Genomic DNA, 20,544 nt, shown 5'->3' on the forward strand with positions numbered 1-20,544 from the left:
TCTTTCTGACAAATATTAAATTTCTACCTCCATCACCCACACCCCCTGGAGTTGCTCAAAAAATGTGCTAAACTTTTTTTAAAAATGGCTTTGAGTTGGGTTTTTTTTTTTTTTTTTTTTGCCATTTTTTTAGTGTTAAATGGCTGAATCATTTTTCCGCCAACTTAAAAAAAAAAAAAAAAAAAAAAAATTCCCCGTGGGCTAACACTAAATGTGGAAAATTTCTTCTCATAGGAGCAAGTTTGCAAAAGTTACAAGCAAATGAATTAGGGTTGACACACTAACAATGTTTGCTATAGACATCACGGTGGGTTCTGTATATAGTGAACTTTCACCTCTAATGGTTTAATAGACATATTTATAAAGACTAAAATGTATAAAGTACTAGCACAGCAATATACCCCAACACAAGCATTTAAAGGTGAAACAATAGATTAGAAATGTGTTTCTAAAAAAAGTAAAAACTGAGACACAAAGCCTGGTTCTGATCTCAGACCAGTGTTCATCTGGAATAACAGGAAAACAATGGAAATATAGATGGCGGGGGGGAAATGAAAATTAGAATCAGTCCAGTACTGTTTTTTGCAAGGCAAGACAAGGAGCATATTCACATGGTATTTATGATCCTCCAGCTATGTATATTTTATTTCCTTGTGCAATATTAGCTAGTGTTGTGGTACCTCCTGAGAGAAGACAATATTTTTGTGTGTGCGTGTCTCTCTCTCTCATTTCCATATTGTGCAGGGACAAGGGTCAAAAGCATTTTGCTTGTGTTGCAAGCCTTCAAGTTTGTGTTTCATTATATCCACTTGATGCTAAGACCCATTTCCCTGAGGTTTGTGTGTTTCCATGTAAGGGATCCTGTGAACTGTTTATTTTACTGCAGGTTAGTAGATACTCGTAGAGGTGTCTATAAAGCCTTCAGTATCTCTTCTGTCATGTCCTCCAATTAACTTTGGAAAGGATGGTCTTGTGTTTAAGTCACTGGACTGGGACATGTGAGATCTACTCAACTCTCAGCTCTGTCACAGGCTTCTTGTGTGACCTTAGGCAAGTAACTCAGTCACTCCAATTCCCTTCTGTAAATTGGGGATAATATAGCCTCTTTCATCCTCTTATCTTGTCTGTGTAAATTGTAAGCTTTCGGGGAAGGGGTTGTCCCACTATGTGTATGCACTGTGCCTACCACAATGGGGCACTGCTCTTGGTTGAGGCCTTTAACTGCTACTGTAATGAACAGTAACAATTAGCCCTTTGGAAGGCACAGATATTCCTGCACCTCAACATTGCACCTAGCACAATGCTAAAATAATTTTTTAATTCCTTTCCTGTAGCTTGTCTGAGAAACATAATCCTTGTACCCAAGGTCAGTTATAAGATGGTTAAATTCCAAGCAGCCCAAGAGATGCTGAGATGATTTTATTATCAACAAATCTTTCACCATACCTGACCAGAAAATTACTGCAAGGTCAGGATCTTTGCTGGGGCTGACACCTCCTCCTAATCTTCCAAATTACTACTTGTATGAGTGGTCCCAATTACAGTAATTGGATCCCTTTTGTGTTTAAGGATTCCTTATGTGGTGAAGGACCTGCCCTGTAATTCATAAGATTTCATATATATAATGCAATGCAAGAACTCAAAATCTACTTAGCTCTTCCTTCCTTTTAGAGTTCACTTGTAACACTCAAGAAGGCACTGATTTGCTATTTTACTTCTGTCTTCTTGCTACTGATCTAAGGGTTAACAAAACCCCAGGGAAATTTGGCACAGAACGTATTTGAGCCTTTATCTATTCTTACATTTATTGCAAAACATTATTGGCATTTCCAAGTTATTTGCTTTGGAAACCCTTAATGTCAGACAGGATAAACACTCAGGAAATGTTATATCCATAGTATTTGCAATCTTTTTCTTTTTATCGCCTTTCTTTATATGCACATTGCAGACACATTCTCAAGGTAACAAGCCACCAAACACACATTTACAGTATCTAACTGCAATCATATATGCTTGATCCATTGCAGACACTGTCCTTCATCGCTTCTAGAACTACAGTAACTTGGGTCAAGTCAGACACATGTCCAGAATTCTCCTCTATCTATACAGTGACTATATCGAAGAATAGGGGACTTAAGTTTTCTGTGATTCTAACATCCCAACCACACCTGGGCCATAATTGAACAGCACAACCTAAAATGTTGCGAGTTTAATCCTCTTTAAAACCTTCTCTTTGAAATCTTGAATATGATGTTGGTAAAAGATGTCTGGATAGTAACTCTAGACAATGAAGCACTTTAAGTACAGCAAGGGTGATATAGTAGTTTGTCTCAGCTCTGTTCTGGAAAGACTTCTTTTGGAAATCACATCTTCATTTCACTTATTAGACCGATTCTACTCACATCTGTAGCTGGGCTTTAAATTGTCGGCATCCTAAGTCAATTTGTGGCCTATTTAGTTACCTTGTTTCCCATGTTCGAGCTTGTCATTTTATTCACTTGCATAGACCCCCAAATTCATGTTTGAATTTTATACTTTGTCACGCATGCATCAGCCATTTCATACTGCCCTGAAATGTGAATAGTATAAAAATCCCATACATAACCCTTTCCTGGTGCTTCAATAGCAGCTCAGATATAGTCATTATGTCTTCTAAAGTCTTTAGTCTTTCTCCACGTAGAGGAATTATACACCTTATGGGTCTCCCTCGCTTATTGAAAGTGACCAGAGAGCCCAGGACCTCAAACTTCCCATCAGAAACTTTGTTGAAAGGTATATGTCCCCCTTCCCGCTCTACCCCTGCCTCCTAAAAATACATTTTGGCTTTGAAACAGCATATTTTGATGAAAATACATGTAGTCAAATGTTCCAACTGGCTCTAGACATAACAGCTATCTCTACACCTGGATTCCAACCACCTTCATGTTCCTATTCTTCCCATAGAAATGTTAAAGTAGGAGTTGTTAGATGCAAGATACTGTTCCTATTTTTTATGTCATTTATTTATATAGCGTGAAATATTTTGTTGTTTAGTGATGGTTTATTTTGGGATGAGCTTCGGCAAGCAGCAAGGGAGTTTGTTCTCTACCTCAATCTGTCTAACTGGAGTCAATTCTTTAGGCAAAGTTGCTTTGTAAAAACCAGACTCTGGTGGTTTTGACTGTGATCCCTGTGAAAGAGGTTGTTGCCTGAATGCTGTTTGTGACCACCTTTGTTCCAGGACTGTAGCATACATGCAAATAAATGAAGGTGAACTAAGACTATACCTAGGCTCCACTGTTTTCTCCTCTAACAGAAAGCTGACCTAAAAGGCCCCAGAGTCTGCTACTGCTTACCAGTGGGATGACAGTACTTCAAAAGTACTTCAAATGAGAGAAAAAACACAGACTACTAAATCAACATGCTATTAAAAACAAATCTCTGTGGAACAAACAAAATATGTGCTAGTTTAGGGTGCTGTAAAATACTCTTACCTATTTTCTGGGATGTCTTGCATTCATCACAGATGGAGTAGAGCCTCTCATCGGTTATCCTGATATTTCTTTTTTTTTTTTCTTTTTTCTTTTTAAAGGGGCAATAAATACATCATAGCCATATACACTGTACAATTTTTTATTTCTCCCTACACATTTTCCTCCTACCATACAGGGTGCAATCTCTTTGTAATGTCTGAACTGGAGTTTTAAGTTTTTTAAACAAATCCTTATTTTAGTTTGATCACAACTATTGGTTTTACAAAGCCAATCCAATCTTACCAAGATGATTGTAATGTTATTCCAAGACAGTGTTCTACATCCTATAGTCATTGTTTGTTGCAGATTAACAACAAATAGTGAGCAGTCTATATTTAATGAAGATGCTAAATGTAAATTGTCTGTGACAGCAGCCAGTGGTATCCTGCTGACAAATGATAATGTCATTTCAACATGTCCTTAGAGCACAGTAATTACTGCTGTATTCATGGATGTATATAACTTGAAGTTTACCTGATTTGAATAAGAAGCGCCCTCTGACAAGTTCATACATGCTCTGTGCAAGGTGCATGTACTGTATTAAATGTGTTAGGACTAACTATTTGCAGAAACAATTAATGGTTTTAACTGACCTCAGACATTCTGCTGTTCTCTCTGAGACACCAACACCAGAACCTTTCTGGAATGCAAAATGAGATTGCGTTATTAAAATGTCAATTTATGTTCTTTATCTTACAAGATGAAATGAAAAGCATTAGTATAACAGATTAGGCAGTGCAAGTCTTGCAAAGCAGACCAATAACCTTTAATGTCACTGTCTCTTCACTCTGCATACAAGCATGCTCTGTGGATGGTTAAAAACTCAGAAAAAATCTGTTATGGAATATTCAGTATGTTGCTTGAGGAGGTTGGCGTCTTCTGTAGAAGTCAGTATTTCCTGTTACTTCAGTGTGATCAGTGGTGGAGTTCCTCTGAACCTTACAAGCAATCTCTTGAGTCTTGTAAACATTTTGATAGGGAAGAAAATGAAGAGATTTAGCAGAATTGGCCTCCAGAGATCTTGAGAGAGAATAGACAGCTGAGCACAGGTGACTTGCAATTGGGAAAAAATAATTCCAGCTAAGAAAATGGTAACCCTGTAAGATTCCATTGCATTAGAGGGGAGAGTAGAAGCTTCTGGTGCCTTCTGTAGATGTTCACATTATATGTCCTCAGTAAACTGATCAACTCTTAACATTTAGCCCATTCATGAAATGCATCATAATGGGTTTTCAACACTAACTTGTTTCCGTGATATATTATGCTAATTTTTGTTCCCTCTTTTTACAGGGGTACTTGTCTTCTATAGATGGTGGATTAAAAACCATAAAAATTAATTCAAAATGTGTGCAATTATGGTTAGGAATTTTTTGGTGTTATGTTAAAGTTCTTCCAATTTTAGACAAACTCAACCAATGCCAAAACAAATGAAGAATCAATTCTAACCTATCTCCCATCCTCCACCTTTATCAGACAAAGCCTGAGGAAACAGATTAGTGACTAACTAATAGAGCTTGTTGGGTATTTTTCAACAAAACATTTTGTTGGAGAGTGTGTATTCATATGCATATGTTTTGATGAAATATTTGGCAGGCAGGTTTCTCATGTCCAGGATGGAGATTCGGAGAGAGAGACACCCCAAAATAGCTCAGAGACTGTTCTGAATTAGGCCTGGTGAGTGCCCTAACTATCAGGCTATTAGCTATTCTGTGGTGGGTCTCTTTTTATCTTTGCTGTTGGAGCAGTTCCATTTTGTGTAAAAAAGAGAGCTAGAAAATGACTCTATAGCCCAGTGTTTAGGGCATTCACTGCTGATGTGGGAGACGCAGGGACTTAAACCTGGATCTCCCACATCCCATGAAAGTCCCCTAATCCCTGGGCTATTGGCTATTTTAGGATGAGGCTCGTCCTCTTGCTCTACAAGTTTGAAAAATCTCAGTTTCATTTGAATGCAGAACAGGAAACATTTTGAAATCTTGGAAATGTTTTGTGAGAGGGGAAAACCATTTTCTGCCCAGGTCTCATAATTTAGAGATTTAATTTTTTCCTACTCCATTTAAGAATGGTGCCCTAGCACATTATTTTAAGAATAGTTGTCTTGTCCTGATCCATGGGTATGGCTGAACTCCACACAGTGCAAGACCCAAGGCTAGGGGAAGAAAAGTTGCTGTCCCCATTCCACGGGTTGGCTGGGGGCTAGTTTAGCATCTGGCACAATGTGGAGCAGCCTCATTGCTGCTCCAAGTTGTACAGACCAGTAACATCCCTACACGTAGCCGTGTCCTGATGTGCATCCTATGCCAGGGGCTGTGAAGGGTTCCTGTAGAGTTTCCCAAAAACTGACTGATGAGGATACTTTCACAGCTCCTTAACCATTGGGACTTTATCAATGTAACTTAGGTGTGTGCTTTAAGCTAAACATGTCCTTATCTTTCCTGAGTTAGGGTACAGGAGTCTGACCCACATGATGTAGTTCAGCCTTATCATCCGCATACTTAGGACAATTTTACTGGCAGAGTTATGGTGACTCTGAACTCCACCCTCACTTCCAACATCAGGCATGGGTATCCACACGCTGTTGTAATACTGTTCCATCACAGAAGTACCTATAGCTAAATGATTACTTCTGAGCTACTATACTCAGATTACTACTGAGCATTGAAAACACTGTCCTAACATGGCAAGTCTTACTCAACATGGCCAATATCCCTGGGTTAATACACTTTTGGAATGGGTTAAGGGCTTCTCTTCACAGTAAAAGAGGTGCTTTCCCCCCCCCCCCCCCCACCTTGGGGTAAATAACATGCATGAGAACTAAGGTAAAAACATTGTGAAGAGCAGGCACTTTAGTTTTATCATGAGTTAAACTTCTGAGATCAAAACTAGAGTGCCTAATTTTCTGATTCTTTTTTTACCTTGGGATAATGCACGCATGTTAATTACCTTGAGGTACAAAAATGCTTCCCCCTCCCCCCCAACCTTTTTCTTTTTCTTTTTCTTTTTCTTCAGCAGTGAAGATAAGGCTTTAGTCAGTCTCCTTTGAAAGCCTGGTTAGCTGCTGACATGTGACACTCCTGTTTGGAAGAATATATTTTCTAAAACTTAGTCATAGCCACAACTATTCTTTTTGATCCTCAAATGTTGCTAGACAATTTGAGTAGTTATAATAAATGGATAATTCAACCATTCATGGAGCTGATCAAATAATGGAACATTTACACAAATGTGCTAAAATTTATAGTGAATACTATTAGCAACAAATTATTTAAATCTGCTTTATCATCTGAGATTACCATTATGGGAATTAACTGTCTAGTATTTATCTGCTTCTGACTAGGTGGCTGATTTCTCTGCTAATGCCCATCTTCCCTTATTGATTATCTTTCATTATCCTTATTACTACTTACATATTCTCATTTTATAATGTTTCACTTATCAGCCTTTATTCCATTATTTCTTTGAAACTTGAACTGATCCTGATTTCATTAGCTCAGTTGATTTGAGTGCAGCTGAACCAATGTTATTCATGTTTTACAGAATGAACCCCATAAGTATTCTATGTGTTTATAACATGAATAAACAATGTGTATCCAGTAAAACACACATGACCTCAGCTTGGAGGTAGCCTGCTTACAGGCGTTGTCTCTCTTGTATCTTCCTTCCATTTTCTTTTGCTTATTGCTACATTAAATATCCTGTCGTTCATTAGTGCCTAGCTAACTGTGCCTTTGTAGTAATGGGGCAATGCTTCTGACGCTGAATAAAAACCAAAATAAACATTAACTCATAATTAGGTTTGGCAAGTCTGAATCTCATACTGTCAATGGGAGATTTGGATGTGCAGTGCATTTGAAGATTTAGCCACTTATTCAAGTGGCTGTTCTAATATTTAAGCATACGGCTTGGTATTTTGTCCGTGCCATATTAATGATTAGACTGTATTCATGCCTCTCTCTCTACAAGCCTCAGGCATATTAAGTTCAAACATTTTTAAAGAAAAAATATAGCTTTTTATTAACTATCATTTATGTTGAATCTGTATGTGAGACAGTTAGGTGGGTCCTATACATGGAACTGAATCATTCATATCACAGAGATTTGACCCTTGATGGTTTGATTCTGCTTTCAGTGCATGGACATACATCTGGTAAAATCTCACACTGCTCTTGTTTTTCCACATGAAGTGTAGCTGCTCTTATTGGCATATTGGTTTGCTTTTGCATTTGAAGGTGAGATCAAGTTTTTTGATTTCAAGTCTTATCCTTCTGTCTGTCTGTCTGAAAACAAACCAAAAAAAAAAAAAAAAACCCCACAGCCATAAGAAATAGGTAAGGACAGCCAGGAATGGGGGGAAGGGAAAATATGCCTGGGCATTCTGGAGAAATGCACATGACTTAACTTTTGTTCAAGCACGTGCTTTGTGCTTTCCTCAACTCCAGCTGAAACTTGCTTCTCTCAACTCCCTTTTGCCTTACTCATATTTGCCACATTGTGTTCTTCTTTTCTTTTTATATTTACTTTACTTCCACAAGGTTTAGTTAGTGCTAAACTAACTGGGTTACTGTGAAAATATGAAAAATGTGGTTTCCATTCTATGCATCTGACTAAGTGGGTTGCAGCCCATGAAAGTTTATGCCCGTAGAAATGTGTTAGTCTTTAAGGTGCTACAGGACTCTCGTTGCTTTTGCTGTATACTGACTAACATAGTTACCTCTCTGTGAAAATATTTAAATTGAAGCTTCTTTCTCCACAGGAATTTTTTTTTTTTTTTTTTTTTTTTTTTTTTTGCTCAGCTTGTCTTCTAGAGACCAGAGCAACTGCTTTTTTAGAATGGTGTTTGCTTATAGGTGAAAGTCTCATCTCTTATGACCTAGTTCTATCAGATGAGCATATCCTCTGAGGTACAGTGTGTTCCCAACTGTCAGTTAAGGGCCTGCTCCTGCTCCCACTTAAGTCCATGGAAATCATGCCATTGTATCAAATCAGTTCAGGGTCTAAAAGCCCAATTCTTTGAGGTGGTAAGCATCTCGTGCAACATGCTCTGTCATCAGAGCTAATTGACTGAAGTAGTGCAGCAATGGCTCATCATGTGACAAAGAGTAACTCCTCACTTTCCAGTATAAAGCTTTGCTGAGTAGTTGAGGACAGTCTGCATTTCATAGGACTGGGCACTCACCTCTGAAAGAGATGGTGAAAAATCTTAAAGTAAGTGGCAACAGATCTGTGTTTGTACAGAACTCAAACAATGGAAAGAATAATAAAAATGGTGGCACACATATTGTCCCTTTTAAGCAATTCTCAGTGTAAGTCAAGTGTTATGGTCCCATCTATCAGACATCTACCTTAAAAATGAGTCTCCCTATTTTCTTTTTAACAACAAACAAAACTAAAAAATATGCCCTTGCGCTGCTGGGGAAGTAAATATTGGTATTTACCAATTGGTATTTAATCTGGCACAACATTACATAGCACCAGTGTGTCAGCAAACCAGTTCATGCCAATTTTAGAAGATGAAGAGGCATGAGAAAGTGACCCCTTAATGACCTTATCTGACGCTTATTGGTAACTCAGCAAATCCACGTGCTGCAGACACCAATCTCAATTATGAAATAAGTCACAAATGGAGCCATAGTTACAACTGGACCGCCAGCTCCAGAAGCACGGGTCTCTGCCCTAGGTAATGAGGGAAATTTGAAGTAATTTATTTAATGTTTTATCTAGCAATTATCTGTTAAGATCTGGGAAAGGGAGTGGCTGATGCCCTTTTCTTTCTGATAGATCTCTAGTCTAAGTATACTCATATAGGTGAGGCCCCTGTGAACTAGGCAGCAACTTTGTGGCAAGGGCCAGTGACCCTAGTTGAAGGCAGAATTATGTATCGCTATCAGAGTGGGATTTAGAAGCTATTTGTTGTAGCTGCCATCCCCACTAAGCCTCTTCCTCCCCTACAAGTACTTTCAAGGCCTTCTGTCCCATCCTCATCCTCTTCCCCTACACACACACACACACACACACACACAGAGATGTAGCCTTCTCTGTGAAGCTCCCATGGCCCACAGAAGGGAAACTGCTGAATGCATTTTAGTCCTGGTCATTAAAGCTTAGTGGAGATCCACACAGGACAACCATTCTGACAGAAAATACCCCTTTTACATATCAGAATTTTCTGTGGAAGACTGTTTTGCTGAAAACTTTTTTCTTTCCAGTGAGCAAATCAAGATGGTGGCTGCTCTCCTGGAAGGCTTTTGGCGGTTTCACTGGCAGAAAGCTCAAGTGCCAAAAGATTTTCCAAAGCGGTGCCAAAGCTGAGTGCCATGGCTTTCTCTGCTTATCCCATACCTCTGGGGCTAGAGAGAGACAGAACTCTGTGCCTTTCTGGCCCCAAAGCCAAGGGAGGGGATGGAGTCTGAGCACCCCAGCTTACTACCTCTCCAGCAGAGAAGAAGAGGGCAAGAAAACAAAGGGGGCAGGTGGAAAAACTCAGGGGTACTGGCTACAACAGGACTACTACTGAGCATCAAGTTAAGCATATGCTTAAGTGCTTGGCTGGATCACAGCCAGAGTGATCACCACTTTGCAGGATTATACCCTAAATGTCTTAATTGTAGCTTGATGTTTCTGTAGTTAGGATTTTAGCAAATGGCAAATTAGCATTATGCAAATCTAAATTTTGTTCTGTTGTGATAGGAGCTGTACCAATATTTTAGATACCTGCGACAGAGAAGATCAGAGGCTCTCATAGCATCCTTCTTTTTTCTGAAGGACTCTTATTTAAGCTGTCACCTTGAGTGTATTATTTTGTAATCAAGACACAGGTGGAAGAATTTCTGTCATGCAGTAGGCTTACTTTGACGCTTAACTGGAAAAAAAAAACCTACTATAAATAAGATCTTTTCCAATAGGCCATGAAGAGAAGCTCTTTTCAGGGTTACATCAGAAACACTGGTTATGTTGCCACTTTAGTGTCTTGTACTGTAGAGCTTATTTCATAGACCTCTAGCCAAAAAAAAAAAAAAAAAATGAATACAGTAAAATAAATGTTTAAATGGAAATGATCCAGGAAGTTTCTTTTAAAGTATTAGATCACTGCTATCTTCTCCATATGAGTAAAGCCAGAAGTGACAAAATGTTGTTCAAATTACACCACAGGGAAAAGAGGTCCAAATTCTAAAATAGTAAGTTTGGATGTACAGAAAGTACTTAGTGCCATTTTGCCTACTTAACTCAGTTCAGCACTTGCCTTCCTACTAATCCACAATAGTAGTGTCAAAGTGAAAACCATCTCTTTTAGCAGTTAACTGAAGGCTCACAGAGAATTCTGCTTCACACTTAGGACAGCCCAGATGAGAGAGATGTCTTAATGTCCTCCTGAAGCTACCTCTGGATGTGTCTGAAGTCCTTGTGAGTTTCCGGTATGTATCTAATTCCGAAAACAGGGCTCAGCTTCTTTTACTAAAAGTTCTGCCAGTATGAGCAGTGCATCTTTAAACATCTTTTGTTGTAAGCTATATAGAACTATCCGCAGTGTATTGCTGTGGTACTCATGGTCTATTTTAATGTAACTCATGGTCTATTTTAATGTAACTCATGTAATCATGAGTGCAAAACGCCAAAACTGTAACTCTCAGAAACTTATCTGTCATGTCCGTGGGAGAGCACAGAGATGTGTGGCGCTGTTTTATGGCCCTTTCTTTTATTAATATCAGGGAGGGGTTACACTATGGAAATGTTTGTTTGCATATTCTTGAACTGTGCATCTAAGGGTTTTATTGTGCAGTGATCCTGACACACTATAATAACAGATAAGAAATTGGTACAGAAACATCACAGGCTACACCGTGGAGACTTACGTAAAAAGGGAAGTAAGTTTGCACAAAATTGCTATGTGCCAAACCTATGTACAACACCCACCTAAGCCAACTGCAGATGAGGGCACAGATCTTGAGTAAAATCCATGCATGTGGAAGAGATGAGGGTCAATTTCAAACTGGGCTCAGCAGGTGCGAAGCCAAGGACTATAGCTGAGTAACCACAGCCGGTTCACTGTTCACCAGTAAAGTGGTAAGGTAGGTCAAGCTTGCTGACTCGCTTGTTTTGTAGTTTTATCCCTTTAATGCTAAAATTAGTCATCAAAAGTTTGAGCCTTCTGTCGCCATTTTGGTGTAATTCCATTGACTTAATGGAGTTGCTTCTGATAAACAACTGTGCAAATGAGAGGAAAAACAGGCCCCAATTCCTAAATGAGTTATCTAACTAAAGTGGGTTTTATTGACTGCCACTGCATTTTAGCCAGTGAAATGCCTGATAGAAACAAAAAATGACACAAATTATACCATAAGTGTGATGCTTTTCAGCCTCAGGGGTACCCTGGGTAGTGAGGCACGTTGCTACCACCTGCCCTTAGTGTGAGCAAGTCTCTGTCTGCTGTGGATCAGCTCCCTGAATCCACCACGCTTTTTGGCAACACAAGAACTGCCTTCCAAGCCTCTGGCTGTCTCTGTACAGGGTAGTGATGGGCATGTACTAACTCCCAAGCCCTTTGAACATCGTCCTGGAGTGCCCAGCCCCTGTTCCACTGAACTCTCACAAAACTCAGATTGGCTGCTCCCTGAGGAAGAGTACAGACCTCAGAATGACCACTCCAATCAACACCCAGCACTTAGATATGTGGTTATTAAAAACAAGAATACATGTATTATCAAAGAGCAGAGATTCAAATGATAGAAAGTAAGAATAGTGGAAACAAATGGTAAAATATAAAACAGTCATAATTTGCTTGCTATAGCCTAAACTTAACTCTCAAGTCCTTCTCCATTCTCAAGTCCATTTGCCAGCATTTCAAGATGGCTGAGATCCATCTTTCCATGTGATCAAGCCCGCTGGCAGCTTGTCTTCATAGACTGACCGATGCCAAAGCATCTCCCTGCAGCCTCCCAGATATGTCCAACTAGACTTGACCTTTTGATCTTCATTTGAAAACAGGGTCCCCCTGTTGCTTACCTCTTCTTGTTAATTTCCTTCTGAAGTCTTCCCAAGCTCTTCATTAGCATTTGACTCCTTATGGTAATAGACTTCTATTGTAAGACACACAATGGTCCACCAGGGAGAGAGAGAAACATCTCCCACCTCTTGTCTTGAGGCATGTTGGGGCATGTCTTTAGGCATGTTATCTTTGAGTGATCACTTGCCTTTAAATACAGACCTAGAGAACATAATTTTCAGTATGTGTGTATATATACATAACTTCTCACATATGTTCCACACATGCATTTCCCAATGGTTATGATGAACACTGTGACACAGGTTTTCAGTAGAGACTTTACATGACATTCTTTTGGTAACTCCAGGGGATCTCCGAACCCCTGTGTCTTCTGCCAATTGATATCAAGGGGTCTTTGCATCCCAATATGGTAAACTGATTTTCTGAATGTTGCCGCATTCTTTATCATGGAAACTTGTTGGAACACATGAACACTAAGTAAAAACTGAATTGATGTTGAAAGAAGTCGATTTTATTAACAAAATGTTGCCATTTCCTCAAAACACTCACTGAAATAACTCTCATACTGAAATGTAAGTCCACTGATTAAAACGAATGAAAATATGGTGCAAGAAAATGTATTTATCAACAGTCTCTCCCCTTCTTTCAAAACAGGCAACTGAATGTGGGAATCTGAAATTGACAAGGACAAATGTGATTGTGCAGCAGTCACAATTCAAATACAGAATTGTTGTCACACTAACACTCTTGATTTTGATGGGGGATAAGGAATCTGGTTACCTTGGGTGCAGGAAGAAGCAAATTCTATATGATTTCAGGTTTTGTTACAAACATCTCACGCAGCTCTAATCAGAACATGTTAAATTCAACAGATTGTTTACACTGTCAATCTTACAGGAAAGCACAGAGCAAAACTTTGTTGCCCATGCAAGGAGGATCAGTTGGAAAAACAAATGCATATTTAGGTCCAGCACCTTTGACATTGTCCCTTCATATTTACGAGTAAAGTACAGTGCTCAACATTTCTATATGTATGCATTTTCCCATTCCCTGGGTTCTTGTATAGATTACATACTAGCAAAAAACTCTAAAACTATTCATTTGTAATACTTGTGATCTCATGACATGTAGTGCAAGCACTATCTGCTCTTTCCAACGGCATTAAAAGGAAAAAAGAGAAATGGAGTAAAATGCAGCTGATGCTGTGATCCTGCGAGAATTTCCAGAGGGGGTTGTTGTACTTTTAAAACACCAGATGGACCATTTTCATGGTGGCCTGTTCTTTATACATTTAGCTGCTTGCTTTATGATAGCAATTAAAGGAAACCTTCAGACATTATCTGATTCTTTTAGGAATGTTTATGGATTTTTAATAGGGCAGTTGAGGATAAAGCACACAATAATCATCCCAGAAACCTAGGACATTATGGAATCAATTCTGTATCCATGATTGCAGGCTTGGGCCCAAGGTCAGGTCAGTGTTGCTAATACATTTCCTTCTGTGTAAAATATATGGAAGTTGTAACATTTAGTGTACATCGGCCAGATGACTGCATCTGTTTTACGGAAATTCTGCTTGTTCGCTGTAATTAGCGAAATATCAGAGGACCCATCAAAGATGAATCCAACAGGAGCATATTATACATATTCCCATAACTATTGCAGAACATACTGTTTTATTGAATGCTAGTCCCATAACAACTAGTTTCTTCCTGAAAATAAACAGATCTGAAAGAGTCCGTACTGAGAGTTTAATATCAGATTAATTTCAACTTCATGTCTTTCAGATTTGGGTCTACAGTAACAGTTTTTTTAAATTTAAGTGACTCTAATATGCATCTTTTAATTAGGATAAGAATAAAATATAATGGATTATTCACATATATTTTCCCTTCTCTTATGTGTCAAACTCCCGTGGATATCAGTAATGAATTCCAAGCATGGAACAAGGTTTGACTGTGTCCTTTAGTTGACTCAACTATGTTTATAACACTTTGTCTAATCGTATAAGGTGCTTGTCTCATAAGAGGTTATCCTTAATAGGTATGTTTTGAAAAAAATCAATTATTTAAAATATGGACTTTATTAACTCTAAATTGGATTCATATTGGAGATGTTTCATGTAAAGTGTTACTGGATTTATTAGAACATAGAGGTTGTCTCAGCTATCATTCTGCACCTGGAAAGCTTGAGCTGAAAATTCAGATGTATTAAGGAATTCTTAGAAGTGTTTTTAAAAAAAAAAAAAAGTTGAGGCATGGAAATCTCATTGCAGCAGGAAATATTTGTCAAAATGATTGTATTTTTCAGTTTAATATCTGTGTAGCGTGAGAATATGGCAACAAAAATCAAACTCTCTATGGTGGTAGTCAGCCTGTTAGTTTTATCTGTATACTTATCCTGCCTGGGAATAAAGCAGAGGTTCCTGAGAACGGAGGTGTTTAGAACAGATTTTGACTGAGATTTTCAAAGCTTGCCTAAGGGTTTTGGCTGCCCTGTGCACATGAGAATTGGATCTCTGCCTTCCTTTTTTGGCTAAATCAGTGCATGTGGACTTTGCTTCTGTTACCCCTGCCTGAACCCATCCCCAGATCGGGTAACCAGACTACACATTCTGCATTGGGTTACCCTTGACTGCTCTGAAGTGACAACTGGTGCCTAGGTATGCCAGCTTGCTTTATTTTGTGCAGGAAATAAATTGGACTCCTGCTCTAAAGACTTCCTCTTCAGGTCTGTGTACAATTCAAAAACTTGGTATTACTTTTGAAAGCCTTTATGTAGTTTGACGGTACCTACCTCAAATGGCCTCTTTCCCTCCTTGCTAAAATCATTAGCCTTAACATGCCTTAGGTTTGAACAGCTGGGTGCACATGGTGACTCATTCTCAGCATAGATCCTCAACTCTGCAAACTAGCTTTCCCTGTTTTGTCCAGAGCCCGAGTTCATTGTTACTGTTGTTCATTACAGTGCTTAGAGACTCCTCATCAAGTTCCTGCTCTGCTAGCCACAGTAAGAGACCGTTCCTGCCCTCAAAGAGCTTGCCACAAGTGGCTATAAAACAATCAGAAGGCCTCTGGTTGCATGGACAAGGAAAATAATAATAGGGACATGTATTTACATTGCCTAAGTAAATCCCTACTTTCCATGAAATAAGACTCTACTGGCCATGTACCTAGTTGTTACCTATTGGTTGTTTCCTGTAGATGCCCCAATAGAATCTAGCTAATCTCAGGCTTTTGCCTGTATGGATGGGAGCAAAGGGATATTTGTGGTAGCCTATGATATTGAACCAACTTGTACAGGAACTTTTCAGGACTTATACTTGGTCCCTGGGAAAGGATGCAATGGGGCCTTGTTTTGTATCACAAAATGTGGTATTGCGAAAATAAGACATCACACTACCAGCTTTTATTCGTCAGTGCTTTAACACCGTTTCTGAAATTAAGGGGTTTTCTACTTGCTGTCACTTAGCATGACCTGTTAATGTTGTATTGTAGCACATAGATGCCCTCTTGTGCTAGACACCATACATATGCCTAGCAAGAGATAGCGCCTGCCCAGACAAACTTACAACCTAAAACAAGGTAGGCAATGTGAGAGAGAAGAAATATTTATTATTCCCATTTTGCAGCTAGGGAACAGACATACAGAAAGGTTGTGATTTGCACGGGGTCCTACAGGAAGAGCTGGAAATGTTATCCAGGAACCTGAGTCCTGTGTTTTAGCCATAGGGCCATTCATCCTCCCAAACATAGCAGACCTTTTCATCTGTAAGGGCTGTTACTAATTGATAATTAGTGGATACCACTGGGCATGCAGATGGGTGTGATACTGTTTTGAAACCTCTACTTAAATAGAGAAGAACAATCCTCTGCCAGTAAACCTACCCACTACAGTATTCATGATGATCAGAAAGTGGGAGCACAAACCACCCAAGTAAATTCAGTTTTTTGACTTATCACACACTGATTGCATTCTCCCAGTAATAAACTCTAATATGTATCACTATAAATGCTTATGAGTCCCCCTTACCTCTTCAGGAACTCTGTTGGGCTGTGGGGAGGAAAATAGAGGTAACTACCTGGGGAAGAAATGTGTATAATTTGTAGCAAAGCAACACAGTTTTATGCCCAGGATATGGTTTGGCAGTATTTACGTACTCTATAAAATTATACAGACTGAGGCTTTTTGGGCTGCATAATAAAACTTTCCCCTGACACACACTTTGCCCTATATTATTTCTTGAACCCGGAATATTGTGACAGTGGCAAACCAGGCTCAAATACATTTAAAAAAAAAAAAAAAAAAAAAAAAAAAAAGCATAGGCCAATTGTAATTCTGCTGGCTACTTTGCTTCTGGCTAGATTTAAAATTCCAGTAGTGACATTATGAGTTTGTTCTTGTAATTTCTTTTTCCTAGAGGCACAATAAATCTTGACCTCTCCTTAAGCCCCATTTAAACTTAGAAACATACCTTCAGGTACGGTTTCTAATTAGAAATCGTGCTAGAAAAATACACAGTTAGAATGAATATCTTAAGCTTTCATTTAATTTAAATAACGAGAGATTGGCCCGCGTCAAAATAGATCCAGCTGCCGCTCCCAACTTCAAAGTTCAGATTTGGATTTGAATTCTGAGCAAGGCCCTACTTTAACGGCAATGATTTGTGCAGAGCAAGTAATTCATAATTAAAATATTACAGTCAAGATAATGGGTCACCCTACTTGCCCATGCCGGGAAGCAAAGCACCCCCTCTCTTCCGTGCATGGGCCATCTGAATTGCAGATCACAGCATGCAGGGAGACCAGCCCTTGTGAGGCTCTTACTTTCCCTCAGAGGAAGACTGACAAGGACATGTAAATGGGTGTAGTCTTGATTCTGTTCCCAGCTTCCCATCCAGTGTAATTGAACCAAAACAGCAGGAGTCATCTACTACTAGAGGCAGATGTTTTCCCCCCAAATCCACCCAGAGCAAGGAGTGATGGAGGGAGCTAGTTGTGCCAGTCGCAGTTCCCTCCCTGGTCTGCTTGTGGAGCAATGTAGCTATGCACTGCTTGTTACATGGGCTGAGAATTAATTAAGTTGAGCCCTCAATGTATCAGGCTTCTTTATTAAATGAATCCCCATGAATGGATTGACTTTTTCTATTTTTTAAAATTACTTAATGAATTTTTACACGACTCCAGTTATTGTATCATGCTATTGCAGCTGTGTTGATTACTTATTGCATGTTACTTGTTTCTTTTCCCTAATCAGATGAGTTAATCCTTGCCATCAAGATTCAGAATTCACTTTCCAGAAGTAGCTGAACATTAGAGTGAAGAATTAGCTGTCTGTGAGCCTTGGTGGTAGTTAGCAGAAATTGAATACCAAGAGGCTCTAACCTAGTTTGAATTTAAGTTTGATTCACCTAACGTTCACACACGTTTTCAGGATTCACCCAGCTCCAGTAATGATGATTATTCTTTGCAGTTGTATGGATCCTTAACTCAAAGGACTACAAACCATTTTACAAACAACCTTCACACTACCTTCATGAGGTAGGAAATGGTATCCTATCTAATTTCCAGATGGTTATGGATTAAGGGTTAAAAGTTACAACTCTGCTCAGAGCCTTTGGCTAGCACAGAAAATGGCAATTGGGATCACTTGCAGGATTGGGCCATAATTCAGCGTATCATCAAAACGTGCTCAAAATTAAGGAAGTGCTTTGCTCAGTTGAGACCTAAGTGACTTGTCCGTTGTCATGCAGTGGCTTGGCTTTAAGCTGTGAATGAAACTGTCAAGATCTAGTTTCAAGTTCTCCCATTTACAGTGCACTCACTTGTTGACCTAGATACAATTTTCAATATCTACTGAAAACATGCTTGTGACAGAGCAGTCTGCCCTTCTGGGGGTCAGAAGGCTGGGCTGGCCAGAGGACTGGGGCAAGCCAGCCTTATGCATTATCCAGGTGCAGATGAAGGTGGTAGGTGGCATTTATGCAGCCAGGCTGTCATTAAGGATTAGAGAGCTCAGGAGAGGAGCAGGTGTAAAAGGAAGGAAGCCCGTGAGAGCCTGTAACACCAGAGAGGCCTAGGAGAGTGGACTAGAAGGTATACAGGTTACAAAAGATGGGGGACTCTTTCCTGCTCCAGAAGATTAGCCTGGCCAACTTTGAAGATTTGGTTTGGGGACTTCCCATTTGGGAGCTCTGAACCAGGATCCTTGGGTGATGACCTTACAAACTGTTTGTTGTAATTGCTTCTTCCCCGAGACCTTATTAAAATGGACATGCTACTTTGTTAATTTTGGCTTCTCTTTGCCCCAATCTGTTAAAGCGATCTTATTTATGCACAGTTGGGGAAGTAAAGCAAGGGCACACCCTCAGAGGTCAGGACAGGATGGCACACATCCTTTTACAATGCAAAAATAATTCTGAAAGCCCAATGAAGCTATGTTGGAGTCTGAAAAAACCTAGATGAAATTCAAACCCAGTGACTATAGGGATTGACTGAGTCATCTTTGATCATGGTGATCTTCAGCAGAATTGCACAAAGTGCACATTGGTTAAGAATTTAGTCTATAAAATAGTACATCTTTTGCACTGAGTAATAACTTACATATAAAGACTGTAGTCACAGGCTCAGAACCTCGCAAAATGTTCTTTTTCTTTCACTGAACTTTTCCATCTCTGCTCTCAGCTGGAGAACTTCTTTAAAGATATGAGAAAAATCTGTAATTGAGTTAGGCAAGGTTGGAAAAACATAGACTTCTCAGTGTAAAAATATATTGACACACACTTTTATCACACAGTTAACGCCCAAAATAGCTCAAGTGCCTGATTATGAGGAGACCCTTAAATCAAAGCCCTGACAAGCTATGGCGATGTATGCAATTGTTCTATTGATTGTGCCTGCATTACAACACCTGCTAAAACACCGAAGTACTGTCTTAGCATGCACTGGGCTCAGAATGCACCAGGAAAAATTCTCTGGAGGTTTTGCCCTTTTGTTGTTCAGAAGTCCTGATCGGGAGCCCAGAGTTCATGCCACTAGGCCAATACACTGTTGAACTTTTCCTTTAGCCTGGGTGAAGCCAGTTTATCTAGGATGTGTGTTCACTTAGCAGAACCAGAGTGCTGGGCAATCTATTAATTTGTCCATTTATTCATTTTTATCCATTAAACAGTAACACTTCCACTTAAAGCAGAACCTTAATGAAAGCCAGACTGCTTGGCAAACAAGTTTATTTTGCTGCACTTTTGCTGGAAATGTTTATATTTTGTCAATGAAAAGGTTTAGGAAACATACTGAAAGGCTATTTACAGTATTCAGCAAGTGCTGTTATCAGCACATATGACTTTAAGGAAATTAGGAGGGTGAAACATTTTTTGTTAAATACCAGCCATTTGATGCAATCTGGTTCCTTCAATAGGTTTCAAAAAAAAAAAAAAAAAAAAAATTTACTCTTCAGAAGTGTTTTTATGAACATCAGGCACAAAGCTCTCTGGTAGGATAATTTAGTAATATCCAGAGACGGAGTTAAGTCAATCCAATAGTGAATTAACCCAATCTTTTGTTCAGGAGCAGAATTTTTACAGGCTCCTGTTTCCTCCACATTCAAGTGCCTTTTAAAGTCTCATTTCTTCTGATTCCCACCCACTCAACAAGTGGGTTCTTGTGTAACAAGGTAGAACATCTCCAAGTTATTCCCTCCCTCACATGCTCTGTCTTTTTGTGGTGTCTTAAAAAGCACAGCAAGCTCCTTGCAATCTTGTGCACTGCCAGGCAGGCTAACTCTTTAACAAATAAGTTGTCGTAAAATTAATTTTAACAAGAGTTCCTGGAGCCATTCCCTAAGACCCCCTTCAGTATATCACTTCTGGGTTAAGCTTGAGGAGAGAGCATCTACCTCAGTAACTCATTACTTGGGCTGCATTGTTGTGCAAAAAACCAAAGTCTAAATGTGTTGATACTGTTTTCCTGACTTTTCAGGAAACTTCAAAAGAAGCAACAGGAAAAGCATAATGTTGCTTTAACGTGCTATCAT

The 20,544-nt window shown here is 39.2% G+C and overlaps 1 protein-coding gene across 7 annotated transcripts in view; it reads left to right on the plus strand.

Annotated features, from left to right (window-relative positions):
* EPHA3 (EPH receptor A3) overlaps positions 1–20,544 on the plus strand; it is a 550,981-nt gene that overhangs the window by 172,370 nt on the left and 358,067 nt on the right. For 5 of the 7 annotated variants that reach the window (XM_067546251.1, XM_067546250.1, XM_067546247.1 and 2 more), the window contains exon 3: positions 10,846–10,924. The exons of 1 other annotated variant lie outside the window; for it this stretch is intronic. The gene's annotated coding sequence lies outside the window, so the exon portion shown is untranslated. Of the gene's footprint in view, positions 1–10,803; positions 10,925–20,544 lie in introns of all 7 variants that reach the window. One more of the 7 variants, XM_067546248.1, reaches the window with a different exon arrangement.

Source organism: Emydura macquarii, unplaced genomic scaffold (assembly GCF_026122565.2).
Source record: "Emydura macquarii macquarii isolate MOO-44397 ecotype Brisbane River unplaced genomic scaffold, CSIRO-AGI_Emac_v2 contig_1119, whole genome shotgun sequence".
In the NCBI taxonomy this organism is placed as follows: Eukaryota; Metazoa; Chordata; order Testudines; family Chelidae; genus Emydura; species Emydura macquarii.